The sequence below is a fragment of the Aphelocoma coerulescens genome, chromosome 13, assembly GCF_041296385.1.
Source record: "Aphelocoma coerulescens isolate FSJ_1873_10779 chromosome 13, UR_Acoe_1.0, whole genome shotgun sequence".
Lineage (NCBI taxonomy): Eukaryota > Metazoa > Chordata > Aves > Passeriformes > Corvidae > Aphelocoma > Aphelocoma coerulescens.
Genome location: NC_091027.1, coordinates 7,814,453 through 7,841,275, shown reverse-complemented (window position 1 = coordinate 7,841,275; position 26,823 = coordinate 7,814,453). Strand labels below are relative to the sequence as shown.

The window sequence follows — 26,823 nt, the reverse complement described above, 5'->3', positions numbered from 1 at the left end:
GCCAAGTTCCTATGTGGCGTGGAAGCTATGGAAATGCAGAATGTTTCTGCAGTAAGTTAATCTACTGATAAGAACCTAAAGCAGAGTTAATTACAGAGCAGGTTCAAGGGAAAGCTCGGCTGAGCCTACAGAGTTATTGCATCAGTGACAGCCTGAGGTTTGGAAAGGGGAACAGAAGATAGGCAGGTAACCTGGGAGAGATGGGCCCAGGCCCACTCTGCTCCAACAGTGTCAAACTTATCATCAGCAGGAGCAGATCCAGACTGGAAATTCTCAGTGAATTCCAACAAGTGCTGGAATCGCTGCCTAATTACGTGAAAGCTGTGAGGGAATGACAAAGGTGGATCTAACTCATCATCCAGGGGCAAGTTCTAACACTGCTGGACAAACATTTTGCTGAAGGGTCTTTCTCAGCTATCAGGTTTTTATCTGAATTCTACCGACTGCATTCCTAGGAGGAGGCAAAAAGCCTGCAAGGGCAAACCCTCACCCAGAGAATAGTATGTGTTTGATTGACAGTCATGTACTTTTTGTTTGAAATTAGATTTTTCAAAGGAGTAGGGTCAAGGGCTTTTTCTTGCAGAAGATCAAAGGTTACATCCTTTGCTCATCTAAACCAACTTGGCTTCAGTGACTCCTTTGTTGATTTGTAGCAGCTGAGTGCCTCTACCAAAAATACAGCCCAGACATGGAATCAGCAGCACACCCATGCCTGCTTTCCAACTAGGAAATAAAACATGATTCATACTCCAAGCACAGAACTGGAATGCAAAAAGCAAACAGAACACAAGGTGAAAAGTAATTATATTCCCTTAATTGCAGATTAAAAGCAAGTATAACACCAAAAATTGTTCATGAGATTCTTTCCTTTTAAAAACCTGTAAAACATGAAGGCAGCCTCTTTATTGAATTCTGAGTTTTGGCAGAAAAATATATCTTGTAGGAATTATTGGAGCATACATCTGATTAAAATCTTCAAAAAATGCACTGTAAATGTAAGAGCTATTAAGCTAGACTGAAATATATAGATCATATTTAAGCTGAAAGGAGGTAAATAATCCATTGCTATAATATGATTGCCATTGGCAGAAAATAAAATAATGTGGAATTATGATAAACAGTGCAGCCAGTAATGGAAGCTATGCCAGCATTCCCAAAGGAGGCACCACCCACAAGTGGCAAGTAAAGAAAGTAGTAAAGTAAATAAAGTAGTGGCAAGACTGGAAGTGCAAAATCTATTTCATAAACCACAGGTTTGAATGTGGAGGGAGTTCTGTTCTGATGGCTGAAACCACAGGACAGAGTAGCAGTGTGGTAGCAGAACTTCATCTAAGTTGACATTCTGATTTGTTACCATTTTATCCTGCTGTGTGACAGGCAGGGCACTGAAGGGGTGGGTGTGCATTGGGGCACGGACTGTTCTCCATTTCTGCCCAGCCTGGAAAGTGACAGTTTGCTTTAATTAGTTTTAACTGGTTCAAATTATGTAAACATTGATTTTCACACTTACAGGTTGAGTATGTAGATACTGTGAAAAGAAAAATTAAAAGAAAAATGTGTGCATAAGAATAGAAAGGGCTGAGCAGCAGAGAAAAAAACTCTCTGAAGAGTTTTGTGAGATGAACACAGCAGCCACCTTCACTGGGCACTGCCTCATGTGAGTATTTTCTCAGTGAGAACAGAAAGTTATTTTGATTTTTGCCACAGAAGACATTTAGGCTCGATGTCTGTGATGGAGTCTGTGTGACTTGAGAACCAGCAGAATAATACTGTGTGTGTCCAATATCATAAAACACAATTTATTTGCTTTTTCCATCAGAACACACTATGTTCCTGTGGGGGCATAATTTTAGAGCTCAGCTCTCATTCTGGCTCTGAAAGCTTCTATTAAGACAGAAATCTCCCAGATAATAGAAAACTGTCTCAGGCCCATTCTCTTGCACATCAGGCTCTGTCTGTCCATTCTGGAGTTTATAACAAGCTCATCTTTGCAATAATAGAGAGACTTAAAAAGGTCTTAAAAGGCCAATGATTTCCAACAGCATCCCTGTTTCCTTCCTCTACTGTTGTCTCATTTTCCTCCCTCGCTCTGACAATCTGTTGTCAATACAGGTAAAGAGAAAGATCTTGCACTGAGTTTGGAGGGTGGCAGGATTGTTCAGTGAGGAGGCTAAACTCAGAGTCCTGAGCCAAGCCCAATCTGTCACCACAGCAGAAATTCCTCAAGAGCAGCATTCTGTGCCTCCACATCTCCCCAGCAGCAGCCAGACTTTCCCCAGAGGGGAACCTACTCCTGCTTTTCCCAGAGGAGGGGATCACAGACCCTGGGCTCTCTTACAGAAAGATGAATAAATGAAAGAGAAAAGAGGAACACAGCAGGCAGCTGCATTTCATTACTTTTTGATTTAGTCATCCAGAGTTACAAAGCGATAGTAAACACTGTTATCTCTGTGTTCTGGGTGGGTGTGAAACATAGCTTTAAGGACATACTCAAAGCTGTTATTGGCTCACTTTGTGCTGTAGACTTTTAATGGGGCTGAATTAACTTCTCAGTACTGTGTCACAGAAGGAGACCAGGTTTATTTAATATCTAAAAATGCTGGCCCAAACAGGTGGCAACACTGCCCTCCATCAGCCAGTGGAGAGGAAAAATACAGCCCTGTGTTTTTAGTGTATTTGTTTAAAGATTTTTCATACCCAGCATTCAATTAGTCAGCAAGGTTAATCTTTAGCCAGAGCTCGGTGCCAGGACTGGGTTTCTTTCTTCCTTTCTGCTGGAGTTCCTTGTGCACGGAGCCTTGAGTTTGTGCATCCATAAAGGCAGGGACTGACCTGGGGAAAATGCAAAGCTGTGCCTTTGTCCCCCAGATTGTCCCTGAGCAGGTAACAAGGCTGCATTAGCACGTCCCCTCTGTCACTGTGTTTCCCACTGACCCAAGCCTAGTCCAAAACAACAGCAGCCCCAGTCAAACCACCAATGATGTTATATTTGCTCTTAAATGTCAAGCTGAGGAATTTGCTCCAGTCATGTCACTTCCTGTGCTGAAATTGAATTTCAGCAGCCTCGCTGTCTGCACCAGTCAGAACTGGCTCTTGGTGCAGTTCTGAGTGGGTTTATTGCAGCTCAAAGCTGTCAGGAGAGGCAGAGGAGAGACATTCCAGGAAAAAAAATAGTAATAAACAGCAGTCATACTTCACACATGAACTCATTTTTTCTTCTGAAAAAGAAAAAAACCTGCTAAGCCTCAGAAGAAAGACTCCAGATTGTGAACTTCAGATCTCTTCCCAGCAAAGTTCCTTTATCTTGCCCCAGACTGAAACACAGGCGTGAGAGCACAGGACAGCTGAGATGGGATCGCTCCCTTTCCTTTTGTTATGCAGAAGTTATGGGAAGACCAAGGCAGGACAGATGATTTGTCTGTGCATTAGTCAGCCAAGGAACTCTGCTCTTGCAAAACAAAACCACTACCAACAATAATTCAGGCTCTCCGAGGAACATGTCAGGGAATGTAAAGGCTGGAGACTGAAAGACAAGCTGGGAGGAGAGGGAACACTTTCCTCCTTTTGACATGAGCAAAACATTCACATCACTCACCCCACAGGGCACCATGTCCAGATCCATCAGAAACCTCTGAGCAAGGCTACACAGAGCTGGACAGCAGGGCTGAAGCACTCAGGTTAGAGCCACACTAACCCAGCAGCTGGAAAGCTCCTGTTGGGGAGCCACCTCAACTAAAATTAGGTGAGATAACACCACCACTCTTGATTGCACCGTATGGGCCTGTGCCTTTGTATCTCAGAAATGCATTTGGGAATTTATCTTCCTTGACACTTGAGAGAAACATTGTTGTTTACATACAGATGCAAAACTTTGAGCAATGGGAGAGGATTTTAAAAAGCTCTTTACAAGAATTTGTTATAGATCCTCTAAGCAAGGAGGATAACTGGACTATAAAATAACCAGTCAATACAAAATGACGCAGAGAGGCCAAAATCCTAGAAATGGATTTTTGTCAGTCCAGGCAAACTAGAAAACGTTGTCTGGGAAAATTAGATTGGAAGCCTTTGGTTTTGATGCTGAATTGTGTTTTTAGAGCTGAAGCATATCCAGTAGGGAATGAAGTTGTACAAAATTTAATCAAGCAATACAGGGGCTAGACTGAAGTTGGACAGAAAGGGCAGAACAAAGCACAGACTAGAGAGATTTTAAAGGCAACGTGTACCAGTGGATAAAAACAGCCCTCTCTGAAAGGTAGGCAGGCAAGATAGTTTTCCAAAGGACCTTATCCTGCGATTAATCTAGACATTATGTTATTTATTCCCCACAACATCCAAAACTTTCATCTGCATTATTTACAAAGTCCGCAGCTATTTGGTACGCAGGGCTTAAGAAGTGTCTGCTGTAAGGGGCTCCTGCTTTGAAGACAAATAGACAAGCAAACAAAGAGTCAAGGAAGGGCTCCAGTGTTTCAGCGGCGTGGCCGAGAGCCACTTCTTTGTAGCATATGGAGCACACTAACAGGTTTATTTTCCCCAAGGAGGATGTATAAACTGTCTGCAACTGCTCTTCACACTTGTCACTCTAAGTCAGATAATTTTTCCAAGGCATCCTGCTGAAACGGCCCCCCAGTTGAAACTGAACAAAGAATTTGTGGGCGCCTTGCAGGTTGTTCGGGGAGCAAAGGGCTAAGGCTGCACAACCAGAGTGCGATAAAGCATATGGGGAAGTGTGTCAGGGACGCCAACAAAGGCGGACGGATGAGATACGAAATGAGAGCAATTAAATGAGGAGGGGCAGGGCTGGAGGGGGGCACTGCTGGGAAGCGGAGTTAAATTCGGGTCAGGGGAGACAAGCAGCAAGTGGCAGCATGTCTCTGCAGCTGTCCCAGCCCTGCTGCCGGCCCAGCCCCGCCAGGTCCCGTCTGTGCCGGCAGCCCTTGGGCTCTCTCCCTGCACCAGGCAGCGCCGGTGGGTGCGAGGGCTGGCCAGCACCTGCTGCCAGCCCCACCGAGCTGCAGCCTGCCCCGAGGCCCATTACACACCGTGATTAATATGCAGAGACCAAAGTGACTGGCAAAGATAATTACACAGCGAGTCAATTGGCTGGCAAAGTTAATTATGCAGGGAGTCAAATGAGTGGCACACCAAGTGACTGAGGCAGAATAAAGAAACATTTGGCAGTGACAAATGGCAAAACAAGTTACTCAGACAGGGGGTCAAGCGGGCTGGACACTGGATGCGTTCTCCGGCAGCAGAAGCTGGCACGGTGTCAGCGTGTGTCGCTGCCTGGCTCCGCTCCCGGGGCAGGGCAGGGGCGGCACGGCCGCGGCTCCAGCGGGGCTCGCACCTCCGCCAGCCTTCGCTTCAATTACCCCGTAACCCCGAGGCACTGAACTTCTCTCCGCCTCGGGACTGAGCGCTGTCCCCATTGCGCCACACGAGGAAGTGTTTTGCATTCTCTCCAGCCGAATATTAAGCAGATGTATCGACCTGGAAAGCAAAAATATTAACTAAGCCGGGAGCGAGTTGTGTGCGCGTTCCCGGGGCCAGCAGCAGCAATGCCCTCCCAGCGCAGCTGGGAGCTATAGGGAATGTAAACGTTCTCCTTCTGCCACTACCTGTCCCAGGCAGGAAAACCCCACCGACTGAGACAGACTAACAAGCCACATTTTATCTGGAAACCAGCTAGATCTACTTTTCCTGACCATAAGCAATGGTGTATTTTTCAAGGCCTTAGTGAAAGAAGATGGCACGGAGCTTTGAGATCCCTTGGGAAACATTACATACTTTATTTCCATATATATTCTATTATAAAAATAGCAAGAGTCCTGAATTGACCTGTAAAGGGCTAAAGGGAAGCAGGTAGCTCTGACCCTTTACTCCTTGCAAGGTGTAAGCAAATCCAGAAGCATTGAGATTCTCAAGTGTTAGGGTCTATTCCTTGCTTTCTTCTGCATTAGATAACTTACATGAGTGCCAGAGCTAGAGTTCCCCAAAATTATGTTATGCCTAGAAATTACTGAAACAAACAATTGAAGAAAAGTGAATGTTTAATCCTTACATCTGCAATAGTTTTGGTTTGTTAGCATTTACTTCATTCTGCTGGCCAGTTGGCAGGGCTGGGCAATGAAGGGCTTTGAGACCACACCTGCTGGGAAAGCTCAGGTATCTATAACACAAATTTACACACAAGTTCTCCAGTAAAATGAAAGAAATTAAAGTCAACTTTTATTAATTGCCTACAAAAACAGTTTTCCCAAACTGTATCTAGTGTTTGCCACATAAATTCTGTTCTTTATGTGCAGCACTTTCATATCTGACTTGAGCGTTTTATTTGAAATGTATTTCTTCTGCATTGTGCTACTAAAATCATAAGAAAAAAAAGGAACAAAAAGAAGGAAAGGCAACTCCAAACCACCAGGCACTTTAAAACAAAGAAGAACAAATAACAATAGCAGAGAATCAATGTGGTACATGAAAAATAAGTCCTTTCTAGGTCACGCTTAAATTTGCATTAATGGCCTTCTTGTCAAATTATCTCAGGGGAACTTCGGATTAGCATGCAAAAGAAGCATGATACAAACTAGAGTAGTAATACTTGTTTTATTTACCAGACCATTTTTTCCAAAGGAACTCAATACAAGAATTTTGAGGGATCTGACTTTCATCTTTTAAAAAAGAAGCACAGTCAGGAAGAGCTCACCGTAATTAGCAGCTAGTCAAATAACATATAATTCCTCTCTGTATTTACTCAGCAGTGTGTATTCTTTCATGGCAAATATTAAACTGACCCTAGCCACCTCCTTCTGTAGACTGGCTCAGGAGCCCATTTGTTCAGTCCTTGGATAGGCTTTTAAGAAAACAAATGTTACCAAGTGCATTTAAAAGTAAACACAGGGTATTCCCAAATCTGCATCTGAAAACTTATTTGATAAATAAGATAGAGAGTGGAGGGGAAAAAAAAAGCCATAAGCATTTAATCTGCCAGTCCAATGTGTAATAGAGGTGAGGTGGTCACCTAAGGGCTGTTGCTGTTGTTTGGGAGGAGCAGGGCAGTCTATTAGCAAGATTTGGGAATTAATGGAGATCCTGGATTTTACAATCGTCTGGTGTGCCAGTGAACAGTGAGTAACCTCAAATTCCTGCTGCCTTAGCACATCGTGGGGGACACTCACCCTGCTGGGGTTTTGGTTCACACACTCTATCAGCATTCAGTGAGACCTTTGGCCCTCATTGTCCTCCCTTATCAGCAGCTGTACAGGAAGCATTCACTGAGGTTGCTCCACATCTCCAGTGCTTGGCAGGAGGTGGAATCTGGAGGTGGTTTCACACTGCAGCTTCATGCCTGTGGGTCAGGATACCACCTGAACTCAGTTTGTATTTAGCAAATCTGTTAAGGTTTGCTACGAAACCAACCTACTGCTGGCACAAAGGCAGCCTGGAGATAACAAATGGACTTCTGCACCCAGCTCTGAAGGGGATGTGAGAAAAAGGCTGTCTGACCTCCAAAGGGAGTATCACTCATATCATCAAATCTCTGCTGTCAGAGCAGGGAACTGCACCAGAAAACCTTTTCTCAAATGCCTAAATCTCAGCACTGGCCCAGCAATATACCAGATACAAGAACAGTGCCATTATCATTACTTTAGGATGAGAAAATTGAAACAAATCTTTTGAATTAACAGTTGTCTTTACAAATAGCCCAGAGCTGTCAAGTTCTCGGATTTTCTTGAAACTCCTCTGAATTTTAAAGCCCATCAAGACTTTGCAGCTGGAGTGGGAGTAAATAATCCAGCCCAGACACTGCTATGGGAAAGAAACTCAACAGGGTGAGACAACAGACATCGAACTGTGGCTGGCAGAAACTATTTACACCCACTTCATGGAGCCACCAATTGTTACAGGGAGCTCAAGACACTGGAAAAATCATGCATTTAAGGCACTCAGGGCAAGACACAAGCAAGCTGCTAAAAATATGTTTTTAATAGATGGCACCTACAGTGAATACACAGTTACCTGTTTGCATCCTGGTGTATTTGAATGCTGATTTCCAGAATTATAAGACCCACATATTAACGTGGTTTGATCAGCAGTTTTACACTGCTCAGCCATGGCTGCTTTCATTATCTGCCACCCATCTGTACTGTTGGTATGCTTGGCTCTTTTACAGTGTTGATCATGTCTGATTTAACATGCCAGGTTACATTAACAGCTCTGAAACCCAAATAGCCACACAAGTCCTGGAAAAGCGGTTGGGCTGCTTTGCTGTTGTTACACATTATATTCCCCTCCTCATTGTCACTAAATCCAACCGGAGAAGCACTTCCAGGGGGAGACCATTAGCCACCAAACACCCCAGGGCATCACAGCAGTCCACAAAGCTGATACTTTCTGCCAGCCGACCAGCAGCTCTAAAATGTGCAGAGCTTGTCAGGTTTCTGGGCACCCCTCCTCCCCCCAATTAGTCATACCAGTGACTTCTCTGTACAAGGAATTAGGAAGAGGAAAAAAAAAAAAAGAGCTTTTCCTCTGGCTTCCAATTTAATGAAAGGCTTAAAAGTTCAGTGAATTCAGAGAATGTAACCTTTGGGGCTCTCATGTAGAACAATGAAAATAATAAGGAAATTTAATGTTTCTTATACAAGTATATCTCTTAAAACTCTTACAAATCTTAGCCTTTTTGGTGGCAACAACTTAAACCAGAGGCAGATCAGAGTCTTGTCAGCCTGCTATAAGATTAAATAGTCTATTAATCAAAAATCAGATTAACAACACTTTGTTAAAGCTAATTATGTGAGGAAAGCCAGCTTCTTGTTACATTGCCAAAATATTGGATATAATTTTTTTTTTTTATTCATTGCATCATTTTAGACCAAATGTTTTGGCAGCTTAATTAGAGGCAGGTGGTGCCGTTGCCATAATTACATAGAATTCCTCATATTTTGTCATCATGCTTATTAGAGCTCTTGATTCAGCATGAAAGGGAAGAATCCTGGCCAACCAAATATTGAAGCAGTTTTTATGGGAAATGCAATGCACCTTTACGTGAGAGCTGCCTGGCTTAGAGGATGCCAAATATTTATTTCAGCTTTGGGACAATACTGCCTTTTCCAGTAGGAAACAGTTAAATGAGACTGAAAGCTCTCAACCCCAAATGAAACCCAAACCCACTGCAGTCAATGGCAGCATTCCCATTGACTTAATTGGGACCAAAACCCAGCTGGCTTTCCTGAAGAGGGTAAGACTGATTTATATAGGATGGATATGGGACAAGTCCACAAATATAACTGAGATCAGAATTTGGCTCGTTAATCTCTTGGGAGTTGGGCTGGCTGTGGCCAGGGAAAGCAGAGCTGGATTTGGCTTGCAGGACACCTCAGGATCACAGCCCTCAGCCCACTCAGTTCCAAAAGGTGATAATGCTTTTTTCACGTGGTCCTGATAAGGCTTATGCTGAGCCTGTAAAGAGGGTGGTCGTGTTCAGTTCAAGGTCACAGAGTCTACGATTCCTTTACCTGCAAGTGTAAAAAAACTGATAAAGCTTCAACTGCTATTGCCACCTTCCCAGATCTCTCCAGTTAGAACAGTCCTGAGCCTTGCATTGCACCAGCTGGTACAAAGGGGGAATTCACATCTCATGCCAGGCACAGGGCTGATTTTTCAGGGTGACAGAGCACTTGTAGATGGCAAAGTTACAGTCTGTACATCCCTGGGAGTCAAATGACCTCTCAGCCTTGGATGGTCCTTCTGGGCCAGGGAAATTGTGTCATGGCACACAAAGGAGTGGCTCCATCTGTACCACATCATGATTTTCAGCACCCCAGATGCAACTCCATGCAAAGTCCCAGGTTAACAACCCAGACTGACCCTCTGAACAGACAGCAGGCACCACAGCTGAGCCTCACTGAAACAGAGCTAAAAGAATCCATACCTGCATTTTTAACACCTTTGCCCCTTTTCCCATTTCTACCATCCTACTTTTTACAATCACACAAATTATTTTATGATTGTGCCCCTTAGAGTGAGCTCTGGGGTCTCTGTGTAGCTCGTGTGTGGAGCTCCCTCTGATCTGGATATGATGTTTCCAGTATTAGAGAGCTATCAATCAAAATCAGTGCTACAGAATGTAAGCAGTAAAGTTCTTAAACACCACATTTCCCTTAAGCCTTCTCATTTATCCCTGAGATCTTACACTGCCTGTTCAAAGTTAGTGACAGGACTCAAGTTCCCATACGTGCTGGCCAATTTTTTGCTGATCTTAAAGGTTTTAGAGCATTCAATTCATACAGCTCTTCTACAGGGAATGTCACATATCTCAAAGAGCAAACCATGAAATTTACTGGGGGAAACACCCAATCCCCCATGACTTCTTGGTCATTTGGGAATCAGTTTGAGGAAATCAGTGCTATATTTCCCTCTACTTCTTTGAATTTGGAGCCCACACCCCACTTAGGTAAGAGAGACATCAGCAGCAGCTTAAGTGGTATTTTGACTGCCCCATCTCAGGCTATTTCTGAGCCTGATTCTGTTAGTGCAGAACTGATGGGAGCTCAGCTTCTTATCAGCAAGATCAGCATTTTCCCAGTTCATCTGGGCATAGTGCAGTCTTAAAGAACTGTGAATAAATTCCAGCATAATCAATATATTTTATCCCCTTTTCTAATGTATGCAACAGTTTTAAACCCTTGTGGCTACTGTTATATTTAATGCAAATAACCTAACAATAATCATCTTATAGCTGTAGCTTCAATGAAGTACTTAAGATGTCACGAAGTCTCATAAGCTGCAATCAACTCAACAGCCTGAGTAAAAGTATTACAGTTTATCAGATTTTAGGGTGTTTTCTATATACGCAGCTAATAAATCCTAAAAGGTATTAGAAAAGACCAACAACAAATAAAGATTATGAGGCTGTAAAAGACATTATTTAAGGCATTTTTGTAACTAAAAAACCCATCAAGTATATCCTGGCCCCTCATATAAACCCTGAAGCCTGCAATGAAGAAAACAATCACCTAAAACGAATCTGTGACCTTTGGGTTTTCAAGAAATAGAACTTGGTGGCAACATTTACCTGAAATGAGTGCTCAGCCAAAAAGAAAAGCAAGACCAAGGGCTTGAGACCAAAACTTGTGTTGTTTTTTTTGTACAGGGAGAAGGGATGGAAGGACAGGATTGAGCAGTTGTCAGAATCACAGCTTGTTCTCTATTTCTGCATTTCTGTTTTGGATGGACTCCAAACTCCAAATGAAAATACTCTGCCCTACACTACGAGGGAGTTTTAATCCACCCCAAATTTAGCAGCCACAGCATCTCTTCCCCTGTGGCAGTGAGCATTTAACAGAGCACTGCTGCAGTCATTTCTGTCTTTTCCAAATCCACCACACTGCAGAGAAAATCTCCATGTTTCATTTTTATTATTTTCCAAAAGAAACGACAGAGAAGTTTCCCCAAGGGAGAACTCACCACTCAGTCCTATGAGCTGACTGGTTGAGCTGAGAAGGGTAAAGCCATGGCAGAGGCACCAGCAGGAACAGCAGTGCCCACGGAAGGCTCAGCCCAGACAGGCTGGCACAGCTCCACTCACTCGGGTGTCGTGCTGGGGCCAGGCTGGTTCAGGTGCTCCCAAGCTGTTGTCTGTGGATCCAGCCCAGGCAGCTGAACCCTTCCCTCTCTATAAACACACAGCTGAACGCCTCCAGCCAGAGCAGTGACGGTGGGAAATGGGCAAGGCGAGCTTTGGGAACTGGAACCGAGTTGAAATGAGCCTGTAACTCCTTTAATTTCTGGGGAAGGGAGAAAGGAAACATCGGTACTTAGCACAACCACAGCTGGATGGCACATTCCTTGCTACAGCATTTTGCTTGCTTTAATTACTCAGACTTTTTCTATTTAAATTAAAGGTGTTTCCTGGAAATGAAAAACACAACACAAGATTTGTTTGTAGATTTTAAGATGATACTTATGACAGTCATAGCCAACGTATGTAACAGATCAGAAACACTCCACATAAGGCTCTCAGCTTGTTTGGACAACTGTACCTTTGAAATATTGTGAATTTGTCTGTAATTGATGGAGAATGCAGCCCTTCCAGAGGCTTTGATCAGCCCACCTAGGACAGCATATCTCTATATTCTTGCATGGGATACCTTCCAGATTTAAGTAATTTTTTCTCAACAGGCACATGGAAGCCCAGCCAGCAATAGGGCTGATTTTCCTCATGGAAGAGTCAGAAGCAAAAGCAAACACTGTGCCTCACTCCATGACACACCCAAGGGAATCAGGATGTTCATCATCCCTCTGTCCACTAAGGTTAGGAACATGGCACTTCCTGAAAAACCCCAGTTCACAGGTCAGTAAAAGTTACTTGAGACTGATTCTGAATCCATAAATTACTTTAAACAAGAAAGATTCCAATAAAGAAAAGAAAACACGTCTTGCTTTGCATTCACCAGGACTCAGAGGTTCCAGCTCAGCTCAGCCCTGGGTCTTCAGTCCCTGCTTGAACTGGAGGAGCATCTGCCCCCAGCTCTCTCCCACCACTTGCAACTTATTAACTTTTTTCTGATTCCGATTTTTAGCAGCTCCTGAAATGCTCTATGAAATGCCAGGTTTTCCCTGGCCATTGTAACACCTACACTGTGTAAGCTTGGATGGAAAGTGATTTTATCTAAAAACCAATCAAAGCAAAACGATCCCTGTCAGTTTAATTTACTCCATATTTTAAAAGAATAGAGAGGGCAAAGTGTGTACTGCTTCGACAGTTCTTATTTCTCCCTTGCCAGCTTGAAGAAAATCGATCACTGCCACTCCACAGGTGTGCTGTGGGTAGGGCATGGTAGATATTCCATGAATTCATGTAATGTTCTTATCATTAGTATTCACCCTTTGATCATTCCCTATTGCCTTTTATGCTGTTTGATTCAAACTCTAGCTGAGTGACAATACAGAGCCCAGGCTTTTCCTTGATGAAGGCTTTGTCACAATGGTGGCTCTTTGCTCATGGTTTCCCAAGCCTGGTGTCACCAGGAAATCATGGGAGGGTGCAGCAGCCATCTCCCCTTCTGTTGCAACCTGTTGCCTCCCAGAACAGCCAGCTGAAGGAGTTGCAGGATATGTTTGATTCTGTGGGAAGGTTATTTCTGATCCTGCTCTGTGAGTGGTGCTTGAAACAGCCAAGGGGAGAGAAGATCTTCACAGTATGCTCAGTCCTGGTGTTCCACTGCACTGTTCAAGTAAAAATGAATTAAGGCCATACTTGACAGTCCTCTGGTTTTTTTTCCTAGTAATTTTCATTGCTGCTATCCTGGTCCAGTGCTTCTTGACACAGTTAATAGAAGTTCACAGGACAAAAGTGCCCACGAAGCAGGAGGGGTTCAGAGACAGCTGCTTGTTGGATAACTAGCACAGTCCTGGCTGTGACAAAATAAGCTCCTTTTCACAGCAAGGTGGTGTGGAGAGATGGGAAAGCTTCAGAGCTTTCTGTGTTTGCTGAACAAGGCTGTTACTCAGCAGCTCCCTCAGATTTCAGGGGATGGACATTAGTCCTGCAGCCACAAGCTTGGGAAAGCACGGAGTCACCTCTGACAGGGACTGCAGTCCTGAAGGTGAGAACCTTGGTGTCCCTTTACCAGTCCCCCAAGCCCTGTATCTGCCTGTTTTATACTTCAAAGCCTTCAGCTGTACTTCAAAGGCTTTGACCCCACAAACCTTAACCAAGGAAATCAAAAGGAATTTACTAGATTAAATCGAAAGCAGATTTACAGGATTAAAGACTGTAGAATTGGGATTTCAGGTTGAAAAGGAGAAACTCTGAAGTACTCAATGTACAGTAAAGAAATATAGATTCCCTTACATATCTGGGATGGGTATTTCCAAGAAGTGTGATGCAGGAAGGCACCCAGATCCCACTGAAATTCCTGAGAGCCTGGCACTTAATTGCATTAGGGCACTTTAAAAATCTCAGTCGTGCTTATTAACTGTCTGTCATAAAACTTAAGCTATATATTTGCCCTTCTGTTTTACAAGGCAATAACCCAATTAATGTGTGGATAAACTAGGAGGCCAAAGGGAATTGGATTATGTCTGAGGAAAACAGAGGAGCAATTAAAGTATCACCATTACAGGAGAGATTGAATTAACATAGTAATGAAAACATTCCTCCCCATTTGGGAGATGGGGACTAGGTCTCCAGTTTTGTGTCTGGGGATTGTAAGCAGCAAGAGCCCCTTGTAATACTCTATCAACTGACATCACAGCCATCATTTCACTGCATGTGAGGTGGTCCAACAAGGAGACTGAAAGAGCAGGGATTTAAAGAGCAAAGGTTCTTGTACTTCTTTCTGCCCCAAAGCTGCACCTTCTCACCAACCTCAGCCTCCCTCTCACATCCACACCCAGCAGCTGCTGTTCTCCTGCTTCCAAACAGGACTTAAGGTTTGAGTTCAAGTGAATGTTTTAATTAACAGAGAGCAACTTCTACCTGGAGCAATCTCATTAAACAGACAAATCCAACACTGGTCATGATTTGCCCTCAAAATTAAAATGGTGCCTCCAGGAAAACATAAGACTGTCTTATAAACCCACAGAAAACTATAACCATAAACCAAAATGCCTTGGAGTAACAGAACAGCCTTATTTTGCCCAGCCTGCTAAGCCTATGGCAGGCATGAAGTTCTAGTCTACAGGCCTGTTTGACTTTACCAAGTGTAAAAGTGCTCACAATGGTTTATGGCTTCCCTTCCCCTGTAGTGCCAGCGCCAGGGTCAGGCTCACAGCCCTGACAGCAATATTGGTGTGCACAATGGTGGAAAATGAGTTATTACTCGGTGTAACAGGATGGCTCTGAAATCACAGCGATAATGCTTAATCGTGTACTCCACAGACTGTGCTCCCCAGAGTCATAAGGATGCAAAACAGTGCTGGAAATACATTAGCAAGAGAAAGAAGGACTTCCATCCCTCTTATGGCTTTGTTAAAACTCTGCATTTTGCGTTATCCTTTTTGGCAGGGTGAGTTTAGTCCTGGGAATATTTAACAAACTGACAAGCTAACGAGTTTTGGCAATGAATAGGATTTCGTATTTGAGGCTAGGGGAGGGTTTGTTTTAATTGAGGATTTTGATAGAGTTGTGTGCTGAAAAGTGCTTGCTCGTACACCAGTGTGGATTATTTGGTTGTTCAGCTGGAAAAGTAGTAGCAGAAAATTACTACTCATACCCCAACATGGATTATTTTATTGTCCAACCAGAAAAGTAGTAGCAGTACTCCTGATCCCCTTGTGTTAGTAGCACTACAGCAACCATACAGGGAGGGACTGAGATCATATGTAAACTAGATGGCAATAATTTTTGTGTGTTTTTTCTTTGCTTGGAACTTTCTGTTTGTCTGTTTTAGGTTTTTAGGTTGTTTTGGTTTTTTGTTTATTAATGTGAAGGCAAGCCAAATTTTAAGCCAGGTTACCTCTGTGCCCTTCTTGGACAATGTTTTCAGTGTCCAGGCTCAATTTAGCATATTAGGCTGAACATCAAAGCCAATTTTATGGACTCGCCAACTTGACTGAGAGGCACAACAAAAGCACTTCTAAGACTAAGGACAATTTGTAGGTGAACAGCCCTCTTCAGGGATGTGACAGACTGGTCCCTATAGCTAAAAGATATTTTTTCTCAATGAGAATGTAAGGAAAACCTCTGATGTTACAGAAGTCAGGCTGGAAGATTTAAATGGCTTAATTCAGTCCCTAAAATATACCACTATTATTTTCAAAGCCAGCAACACTAACACATACCAGGATATTCTGTAGTTGCCTGGATATCTGTATCTCTGCCTATCAAGGTGCATATCAGCCAAGCAAACTTTGGGGGTTTTGCAGTTTCAGAGTTCAGGGTACCTTGATTTGAGGGCCTGGTTACAAAGTCATTGCCAGATGTCTCCTCTGACTCCCTGGGTGTGGCAGGGTCAGAGCAATGGGCTGTCCCAGCACAGTTTGGTGATCTGTACATGGTGCATTCACAACAGCTGGGCTGGGACAGGAGCTCAGCTCAGTCTCTGTGCCTGCTCCATCCCCACATCCCACACAGGACTTCAGAGGCATTAGCTCAACCTGCACTAGCACGTGTACAAGTAAACCCTGAAATGCAAACTAGGCTAGAACAGAGGCAGATTTCTTGCTTAAAATCCAATCTAAATAAGAACTATACGTGAATAATACTAAAAGTCCAGGGCAAACATTCCCACTAAGTCTCCCACAGAACATGATGCATCTGTAAACAGACTTTCCCATCTGTATGCTGTTGGGAAATGAAACAGGGCCTTCTCGGGATCCCAAAGCCTTACAGCTGAATGAATGGCAGTCTGCACTTCAAATATTACTAAGTCCCCTTCCATAATTTTAGCTCCCCCTTCAAGCTGTTAAACCCATCCTCCTAATCCACACTGATTAACAGCAAAAGTGTCTTTAATCACATGCAATCTAATTGAATTCTTTCAATATCCATGCCTGCAAACCACGAAACAAGCTAACTTTACATACACATTAGCACAGTTTTTCAAAAGCAAAGGTGTATTGCCACCTTTCCAGAGAGTCAGCTCAGATCTGCTCCCAGTGCAGGGTATCTGCTCCCCAGATTGTCCTGTTAACTTGTAATAACACAAAAATGAGGACACTTCACTTAACAAATCTTCCTTGTTTATTCTACTTCCCAGTGTAGGAACCACTGTAGCCAACACAGCAGCTCTGAAGGCAGAGCTCCTGCTCCCTGCCTTCCTTCCCTGGAACCTGTGCTGAGCCAGCTCTGGGGCAATTCTGCCAAAACCAAACCAAAGACCACCTTTTGGCGGGGGAGGATAATTTTCAGTTGGATTAACAAAAAGATTCAGATCCAAGCAGGGTCCCAAAATCATCAGATCCAACACAATGCGGGTGGAGAGAACAGAAAAGAGCAGGGCACAGGCCAAGCAGTCCTTTCCTGTCTGGCACCAGTGGCTTGGACCCATGGAGAACCTGCCCCTTCCTTTCATATGTGGCAAACACAGAGACATCCCAGGCACTTGCCCTTGTGCCAGTCTTGGTAGACAACCCTAAACTGGTTCTTATTTGAGATGACCAACAGTGAAAACCTGCAGCCTGTCCTCAGCCCCACAGTTACTGTGCTGTGCCAACTGCAGCCTTCTTATTGCAGATTCTTATCACAGAATGCTCTGAGTTGGAGGGGACCCACAAGGATCACCAAGCCCAACTCCTCGGTGAATGGCCACATGGGGATCACACCCATCCTTGGTGTTGTCAGCACCAGGCTCTAACTGGCTGCACTGCCCCATCCAGGGACTGTGCCCTGCAGAGCCTGGCTGGGTGCTGTTACAGACAGACAGAACTCAGCCCTTACCCAGGCCAGAAAACACCAGGACAGAGACACTGCTCTGCTTTAGAGCTGCTGGCTTTGCCCCTCATAGTTACAGCTGATCTGATCCCATTGGTTACAGCATTTGAGAAGACTGCAGGGAATGCAGAAGCACTGGGAGAAGCCATCTCTGAAGATGCCTAACCAGAGCTGAGTGATGGCCATTGAGCAATAAATATAGAAATTGATTAATTATTGAGGAAAGAGAAGCCTTTTTAATGCAAAATGTCCTTATCAAAATTGAATGTATCACCCACTGCAACCTAGATATTTGAGCACTTTATCCTGGTTTTAGCCAATCCCAGTTACTATGAGTACATCCATTATTCCTAAATATCCATCCAATTTTGGATCCAGTTGCTGCATGAGACCATTACCAGTGCAATTAGCCTGGGCATGTGCACACCAGGTCCAGTGTCCCAATGCAGACATAAAAGACTGAAGCTCATAGAAGCAGCCAAACAAATTTTCTGCCTCATTTGACTTTAAAGTGTGTAACAGGAAGATCTGAAAGGACATTTATTTTTCCTCAAATTGAAGTGCTTTTAATCTTCCTTGGAAAGAAAAATTCTTCAGATACATTCCTAACTTTCTTCTTTGCCTCCCCTCCAACAGCTGCCCCTCTGCTATTTTAACAAGCTCTCAAGTCTCTTAACACTTCATTGCACTCAAACCTTTCTTAACAGGTGCCTAGAGAGAAAACAGGAAGAAGAAAAATTATTATTTTCAATCCATCCCCTAGTCAAACTCTTACATTTTAACTGCACTTAAGCTGAAATTCATTAGCAAATTATGGGTAAAGACTCAAAGCAGCTTTCTCAGAGATGATTCCCTGCAGTCTGGTTATTGAATAGAAACATTTGTCCTTTGAAAACACTTTTAAAAAAGGCTATTCCTCTGCAACATTCCTCTTTAAATGGTTAATATTAATAATTCACTGGTACTGAAGGGATTCCAGCATTTTATTTCATTTTTGAGCTAGAGCTTTGCTTTCATTTTTAGAGGTTTAAGTCAGCCAGCATATTGCTAAGATTATGTTCACGTAACAAGACTAAGATCATTCTGCAGTTAAGGCCCTAGTAATACTCAGAAGCTGTAAGTTCAATTCTGCTTCTGGAGTACATGTGAGACCCTGGGGAAGTCATTTAATCAGTTTGTTCTCAAAGGCACATTTCCTCCACCTTTTCTATTAGATGATAAATAGAGCTTACCAGGAAACCAGACTTAACAAACAAAACAAAGCAAAAAAACAACAATAAAAATTTTCAGGATCATTTTTGTCCAAGACCTCCAGCCTTTTGATGAAATTGAAAGCCTTTACTATTTATTCCATTTGTATGGGATTTTGGAAGGGCTGGGGCTTCTAGGAAAACAGCAAACAGTGGCCATTCAGACACGGATATGCTCTGTCTGGGAAGTCAGGTCATTTCCACCAAACCACTCAGGTTTGACAACAGGAAAATTCCCCATTCAAGAAGTTCCTTGTGAGCCTTGTGCACAAGCTCCAGCTGCAAGTTCTTCAGGACAGAGATGAATTCTGATTACCCAAATGTGTAGCTGCTAGCAGCAGGGATACCTGCCTTTTGTTGATACCTCCATGTGCTAAATGATAGCACGTGTCTAACAAGGGATAACTGCTTTAATATGCAGGATTTGTGTTATGGAATCAGGATGAACTTTTTGGCAGCAGCCTCTCATTTACACTGTAAAAGCTGCTGCTTCCTGTTAGAATCGTGAGGGAGAGGAGGCAAACCACAGGTGAGCTGATCCTCTCCCACAGGTGCCCATGCACACAGCATCTGCCACAGCAAACAGCCGTCACACGAGGCTGAGGGCAGAACTCCTCCACAGAGAGCCCACTGGAGCAGCCTTGTGTTCAGCCAGGACCTGGAGCACACCTTGTGTTCAGCCAGGACCTGGAACACACCTTGTGTTCAGCCAGGACCTGGAGCACACCTTGTGTTCAGCCAGGACCTGGAGCACACCTTGTGTTCAGCCAGGACCTGGAGCTGCCTTGTGTTCAGCCAGGACCTGGAGCACACTTTGTGTTCAGCCAGGACCTGGAGCACACTTTGTGTTCAGCCAGGACCTGGAGCACACTTTGTGTTCAGCCAGGACCTGGAGCAGCCTTGTGTTCAGCCAGGACCTGGAGCACACCTTGTGTTCAGCCAGGACCTGGAGCAGCCTTGTGTTCAGCCAGGACCTGGAGCACACCTTGTGCTCAGCCAGGACCTGGAGCACACTTTGTGTTCAGCCAGGACCTGGAGCACACCTTGTGCTCAGCCAGGACCTGGAGCACACCTTGTGCTCAGCCAGGACCTGGAACACACCTTGTGTTCAGCCAGGACCCAGCAGGTATCTCTGATGTGTGGTAAGAGCAGGTAAAAGCACAAGGGGAGTGCCTTAACGAAGTTATAGTATAGGTGGGGAAGGCAGTGACAAGCCCAGGGTAAGTTGAATTAAACATTTTTGCTTTTCTGAGAGAGCCCAGACACCTCTCAGCCATGAAATGATGCAAACAAAGGCACACGTTTCTGTGTAAGGGAAAGAGAGAATTTAAATTCCCATTAAAAAAAAAAAATTAAATGTTTGGGCTGCTTGTGAAGATTCTTATGTCCTAAATAAATTATTTTCTGCCCCTCTTAAAGATGTGATAATTTTGGTAGAAAAAATATGATTACTGAATGCACTTGTTAACAGCTATGAATCAGCCTTCAGTGAATGACCTCATGTTGGTTTGACTTTCTTAATCCTACAGAAACCACCAGCAGGACAATTTTGGCTGTCAGCATCACCTCCAGGAGAGAAGGGAGGAAACCAGCTTGACAAGGTAGATGGTAAATAATGGCAGATCCCCCCATCTGAGACCATATCTGCCTTTGATACTGAAAAATTCCTGGTACAACTGCAATTGTTACTTACAGCAGATGACAATTTTTTAAAATAAATTTTGACATGCAGACAAACTTCAGTTTCAGACACAGACTTACAAAATAGTCCTAGGAGACTATTCTTCATGAGTATAAATCTAATTATAACCTTGGCCTTGTCCAATTAGCTTTGAAAACACAATTTTTAAACCACAGAATAAATTTGTTTGAAAGGAAAAGGATTTTTTAAAATAACAAGATGTCTATCATACAATTTTAACAAACTTCACACAAGAGGATGCCAACATTTTTCTGAGCCATATGTGGATTTCTGTTGTCAGTTAAAAATCTTGAATACCCCATGCAGAAACTACTGAATAAAGCTGTTTATACTATATAAGTAAACAGAAGAAGTTTGGATGATTCTTTGCATTTCATCATCATTACCAACTTAAGGCACTTTCAAAGACATTAAAGTTTGTTATGTTCAAAATCCATCAAGTTTTGTGAATAGGAAGAGGCATAGATTTAATGTGATCTTTTGAGCCAGCACAGCTGTAGCTGACTGCAGAGCTAAAGCTTGTCAGGCCAAGAGCTGTCTGCCCATGTTGTGATTACACAGTGCCTCTCACCAGAAATTTATCCTTAAACCCCTCGCTCCTCTGATGGAAGTTCCACCTTTAGGATCAATCTGGCACAGGACTGACCAGCCCCATTTTCCCCTGAAGCAAGTTCCTGGGACCCTGGTGTCCTAGGAAGGCTGAGGATTCAAACTTGCCATCACAGAAAAATCCTGAAAACCAGAAACTTCAGGGTGTCAGTTCCATCTCCCTTGTCATAAAAACACAAGAGCAAGGGCCAACACCACAGCTCACTGGAGCTGAGAGCTGAAAGCCACAATCCAGCTGCTTTGGCTGGTGCAGCCCTTTAGTATCTCTGGAATTCCCCAGACACTGCTCCCTCTTTGGAGTGGGATGAGCCTGAGCAGCTTTTTTGTCCTCAGCCCAACACTCAGCACACAGCATCCCCAGCACACAGAGCCAGCTCAGCTGTGATCCAAACCCATCCACAACAGCAGCCTGAAGGAATACTGCTTTGCTTCCACAGCTCATTATCTGTGCTTCTGTTTTCCTGGGACAACTCAGCTCATCCCTGAGGGTGTAACCCAGAGTGCTGGTGGCACTGGAAGCTGCACCAGTGGCACATTGAGTCAAAATCCTGGCAGTGTTAGAGGCAGCTGCCCCTGCACTGATTGGAGTTTCCAGACACTGAAAGTTTTACAGCCTGTGGTGGGATTTTAGCAGAAGCCACTCCCCTGCATCAGTGCTCACCTCAGATGTGGGGGCACCTTTCTGCTGGAGCAGACAAGACTGAGGTTAAGCAGAGCTGTTAAAGGTCTCAGATTGTGTTTTGTAAAATGAGAGTACTGGGATTAATATCCTGGTCAATACCTGGCTCTGCTGCCAGTGTTTTTCCTGTTCTAACTATGCCCTGTGGTTTCTGGGGCATGTGAATGGGTCTTTCCTGTGCTGGGCAATGATTATTATCCCAGCTCTGGTCCAAGCTACAGAAAGGACCTCTCCTTGTTACCTTCTTGGGCTGGGTCTAATGTTTCTGAGATGTTGCTGTAATGGAGGTACTTCCAAAACAAGAGCACCTGAGAGGCCATTTCCAGGCCTCCCACTGACATTTGACATTCTTTGTCACAAATACTTCTCCCTCCACCATGGGCCTCCTCTTCCTCCAGGGCACAGCTCAGTGCTTTCCCACAGGACTGGCCTTCCTCACTTCCCCACTACATCTTCTCCTCCATCCTCAGAAATGCAGCTCCTATGAACTTCCAGCTCGGTGTAGTCTGTCTGCATCGTGGGCATTAAACGACAGCAATGCAGCAAGGGTTTTATGCTGTACAGTGCATGCTGCAGCTAAAGTTTAGAGTCACTGTTTCAAATTCCTCTCCTGAACTACAAAAACCACTTTGAATTTTTGCTTTTTAAAGAATTTTCACTGACAACAGCTTCCTTCCTTTAAAAAGGAATACAGATTTTTATCAAAACCTACTAAAATGCAAATCAATGAATCTTTGCTATTTTGGAGAATGATAGTTATGAGTTGACAAACAGTCTACTCACCATCTGAGAGAGCTTGTCACAACAGACATAAATTAACCCTCCCCCCCACACAAAGTACAGTAATCTAAAAAAATGGATTTTTCTTTTCTTCAACTACAGCCCATGGAGAATTATCTTCTTTGCAGAGCTTCTTGTGATGTATTGCTGCTCAATCATGCATGCACCTTTGAAACAGCATCACAAGTTCTTCCTGACAGAAAGGAATGTGTTCCTACTCCAAGGTTACCTTTGTTCAAAATATACAATAGAAACTAGACGCTAATGAGAAAATAAATGCACGGCACAGTCTTTGGAAATGGCACTGCTGCAGCCATCACCTTGCCTGAAGCAATAAATTCCAGGCAAGCACAGACTGTATTTCTAAAATTTATCACCCCACAGACTAGTAAGCATTCATTGATTACATGTTTTTCTTTGAGTAATTGCCAATATCATTAATGTGTTCAAAATTACACTTAAAAAGAAAACACATTCTGAACACTTTTACAAAGGAGAATACGTTTGAAGAGTAAAGACTAAACTTTCTCTGCCAGAGGAGAATCCTGACAAGTCCCCAACTTCAGTTAACTGGGACAAGCTCAGTAAAGAAGTAAGATCATCACTGAAGTGAAGAGTAGTGAGATCAGGCAGAAGCCCTCAGAGCCCACACTGGGCCAGCCACCACCCTCATGTGGGACCCAAGTCCCCTCAGCAGTCCCAGCCAGCAGCCCCTGTTCAGGACCTCATGGAGAAACAGACAGCAGAAGCTCTGCAAGAGCTTCCAAAGCAGGAGAGAGTCCATCTGCCATGGCTCCTTCACCCTCCAGTTGAAGTGGGTTGTGTTTTTCTATGACTACCTAATTTCCACCCAGGTAACTTAAGCAAAAATTGTTTTGGGGACTTCCTTTCCCTTTGTTTGGTACAGAAAACCCAGACTAAAACTCTCCTTCAGACCTGTTCCTACAACAGTAACCCCTGAGCATTTAAAACTTAGGTCAGCACAACCTTCTGCTGAAAGCCAAGGGCAGGGCACAGCAGTGGCTCAGTTCCCCGTTGCTACCAGGAACACCACAGTAAAAAAGTGAGGAGAGGAAAGCCCCTTGTTTCCTCACTGCCTTTCAGAGGTGCTCCCTGGTCTCTGCCACACCAAGGTATATCTGTACACAACAGCCACATGCCTTCACCTGGCTGTCAAAGAATTCACTCTTAAGTACTACGGATGATACTAGTTAAAATTCCAGATCAAGCAGGCTCCTCACCTCTGGGAGAACTGAATTAACAGTATTTGCTAGGGAAAGGGCTTGCTCTACCTTCCTTAGGAAATTCTGGAGGTGCCCTTGGGTCAGTGAGACAGACAGTCAGCAGAGAGAGTCTGCATAACTTCATAACTCTCTTTTACTCTAATCAGAAGGACCTTCTTGATCCCTCACATGCCCTGCCCCCTTCCCCAGGGCTTACAGAATCAAGATGAGACCTGGAGTAGCATTTGTTGCACCTTCCTCTGTCACATTTCTCACACTGCCACAGGATGTTTCCACCGAGATGCTTAAATCCTATCTCAAAGAGGCAGCAAACCCAGGAAAGCTCCAGATAGGACTGACAAATTTTTCTCCACACAGCATTATAGACAAGAAATGAGCTATTCATTTTTTGATTGTCACAATTGTATGAATGCTAAAACTCTCATTTCTGAATATCATCATTAAACGTGTCCTGAACAACTAATTAGTATAAAAAGAACAAAATAGCCAGTCCACAGTGCACATAAGAGAAGCATCTTTGTGAAAGAGGAGCCTTAAGAAATCTCGAGAACATTAGATATTTATCACATAGTCTAAATTTAAGACTGAGTGTAATTATTTTAATGTGGAACTTTCAATCACTGCTCACCCTACAGAGTTTCCCCATGGATTTGAGTTTGAGTAATGCAGTAATGACAGCATTACCACTTGTAATAGAAAGAATCATTACAGTATCATTTTCAAGAAATTACTCTTGCAATTAGTAATAATTCCCACATTCACAGTCAAATAAGTAACACTTTCCCCAATAATTCCCACATTCAGTGTCAAATAAGCAACAGTTTCCTCTTTAATTTTCCCTGTAAATCTAGGGTAAGAAACTTTTCTTACCACTGTTTTATTACACTTGTCTTCTTTGTCTAAATAGTTCCTAATCCTCTACTTTTGAAGAGTGCCATGTCTAGTCAGATAATTTCACAAAGATCAAACTACATGGTCTGTCAGGTTACCAGACAGGTAAAAAACTGAATTCCTCATGTTTGACCTGGTTCTATAATGTACTGTAAATGGAAATCACGCCCTTCAGATGCATTTACAACAGGAGAGGGATGATAACTGAGGACAGTGTAAAACACCATCCCGTGTGCATCCAGTTGTTTGCAATGGCTCCTAACTACTCCTGGTGAGTAGCATCTCCTGAGAGTGTTGTTGTGTAATTTCTGTTAATACATTCCCATTTGCAAGGGTTGAGCCAAACCTGTTCAAGCTATCAAGAAGTGCAGCCCAAGTTCAGAGTACAGGCCTGGACAGGATATGGGAAGGGTTTTTACTTGTTCTTCTGAGGACACGTTTTCTTCCAGGGAGGCCCAGTGAGGTCTTCCATCCTATTTTATCAGCCCTCCATCATATTCCCTTTCAGTGGAATATCAAAGAAGAATTGAGACCTGCAATTTTATAATATCACAGAATCATTAAGGTTGGAAAAGACCTCTAAGGTCATCGTGTCCATCCATTAATCCAGCACTGCCAAGGACACCACTAAACCATGTCTCTACATCTACAAATTTTTTGAGCACTTCCAGAGGCATGGATTCCACCCCTTCTCTGGACATCCTGTTCCAATGCCTGACCACACTTTCAGTGAAGAAATTTTCTTTAATATCTGATTTAAACCTTCTCTGGCACAACTTGAAGCTGTTTCCTCTTGTCCTGTTGCTTGTTACCTGGGAGAAGAGCCTGATCCCCACCTCCCTGCAACCTCCTTTCAGGTAAACCTGTGTATGAGGTATTTTGTAGCACAAAAGCCATTAAGGCTCTAGACAAGGATTCTCCATCTTACCAATACAGAGCAAGGATACAATGCAGTGCAGAAGAAGGATGAGAGTTTTTCCTGGTACTTTCAGTGAATCCACTGGCAGAGGCTGACTTACAGAAACAATCTGATGTTCCCTGGTTGTTTATCCTGGACAAAAGTTTGGCAATGCACTCAGATAAATTTTTTCATGCAAAGTTGCACTGGTCTGTGGCATCTCACACCAGTCCTACTGAAGAAACTGCTGCAGAATTCAAAACACTGCACTCCCTTTGTACAGTAACTCCCCAAAATGCCTGTAGCCAGCCCCCCTCACGGCAGGCATTGGGAGCCTGGAAGGCCAGGGCACTGATCTGTGCCCCATTCCTCTTGGCTGAGTGTGATGAGCAGCTTTTCTCCATGGCAGAGCCAAAGGGAAAGTGCTCAGCACAGCCTGCCATTTGAGACCCTGGCTCCTTTGTCCAGGGCCTAAGTGGGAGCTAAAATCTTATCCTAGATATTGATGCTGAATTTCTGAAATGTTTTTGTAAGTTCTAAGCACAGAGGGAGAACAAAACAACCAACCTGATGACACAGCCCATGTAGCACATTAGATGGATGTGCCAATCTTATGTATAATTCTATTACATTCCCCTCTATCCCACAGCTTAACTCTTTGCAGAAGCCCTCCTCAGTGAGATCTTACAGCTGCTTTATATGAAAGCTGATGAATGCATTCATTGTTCTTACACAACTCCAAGGCATATAGTTCCTTAGTAAATCAGACATTCAATACACAGAGGAAAACACTGTAAAACAGTACAAAACAGAGTAAGAAGTGCTTGGATTACTATCAATAATTAAATATAAACCACTGGCTAGTAAATCTGCTGATGTTCCTCATGTAGATTTTTCCCCACTTCACTGATGTTACACAGTCTCTTTATTTCAGCTCGTGTTCCCTTAGGACTGCAGAGGATTTTGAGCCATCACAATTCAGCTATCGCATGCTCCCACGTCATTCAGTCCTTCAGATACTAATCAAAAGCCAATTTATGGCTATTTCAGGTGCTTTGCCTGAATACTGTGAGCTTTTCCCAGATCCCGACAGCTCTCATATTTGGAATCCTCCTCACACTAACACTAAATTTATCTCAACTTGACTGTAAGTGTTCCACTCTAGTGCCAAGGATAGAAGCACCACAGCTGCTATGGTCCAAGACTAGAAGAAAACCAGAGTCTTCTAGGAGAAGTAACATCTTTCAATAATCCATTCATACAATGGGAAAGCACTGGGCCAAATTACAGATGCATGGGTCAACAACAGAGTTTTTCTCCTTCTTATCTATTCCTCTTGAATTTATAGCCAACAATCACATTCTCCCTTCAGTTCTCACTTCATGAAGCAGTA

The 26,823-nt window shown here is 43.5% G+C and overlaps 1 long non-coding RNA gene across 2 annotated transcripts in view; it reads right to left on the bottom strand.

The window, feature by feature from the left end:
• Window positions 1-5,968: 5,968 nt before the first annotated feature.
• LOC138118357 (uncharacterized) overlaps window positions 5,969-26,823 on the bottom strand; it is a 30,733-nt gene continuing 9,878 nt past the window's right edge. For both annotated transcript variants that reach the window (XR_011155102.1, XR_011155103.1), the window contains 2 exons: window positions 11,467-11,786; window positions 5,969-9,515 (listed from right to left, as the gene is read on the bottom strand). This is a non-coding gene — a long non-coding RNA (uncharacterized lncRNA). The remainder of the gene's footprint in view (window positions 9,516-11,466; window positions 11,787-26,823) is intronic.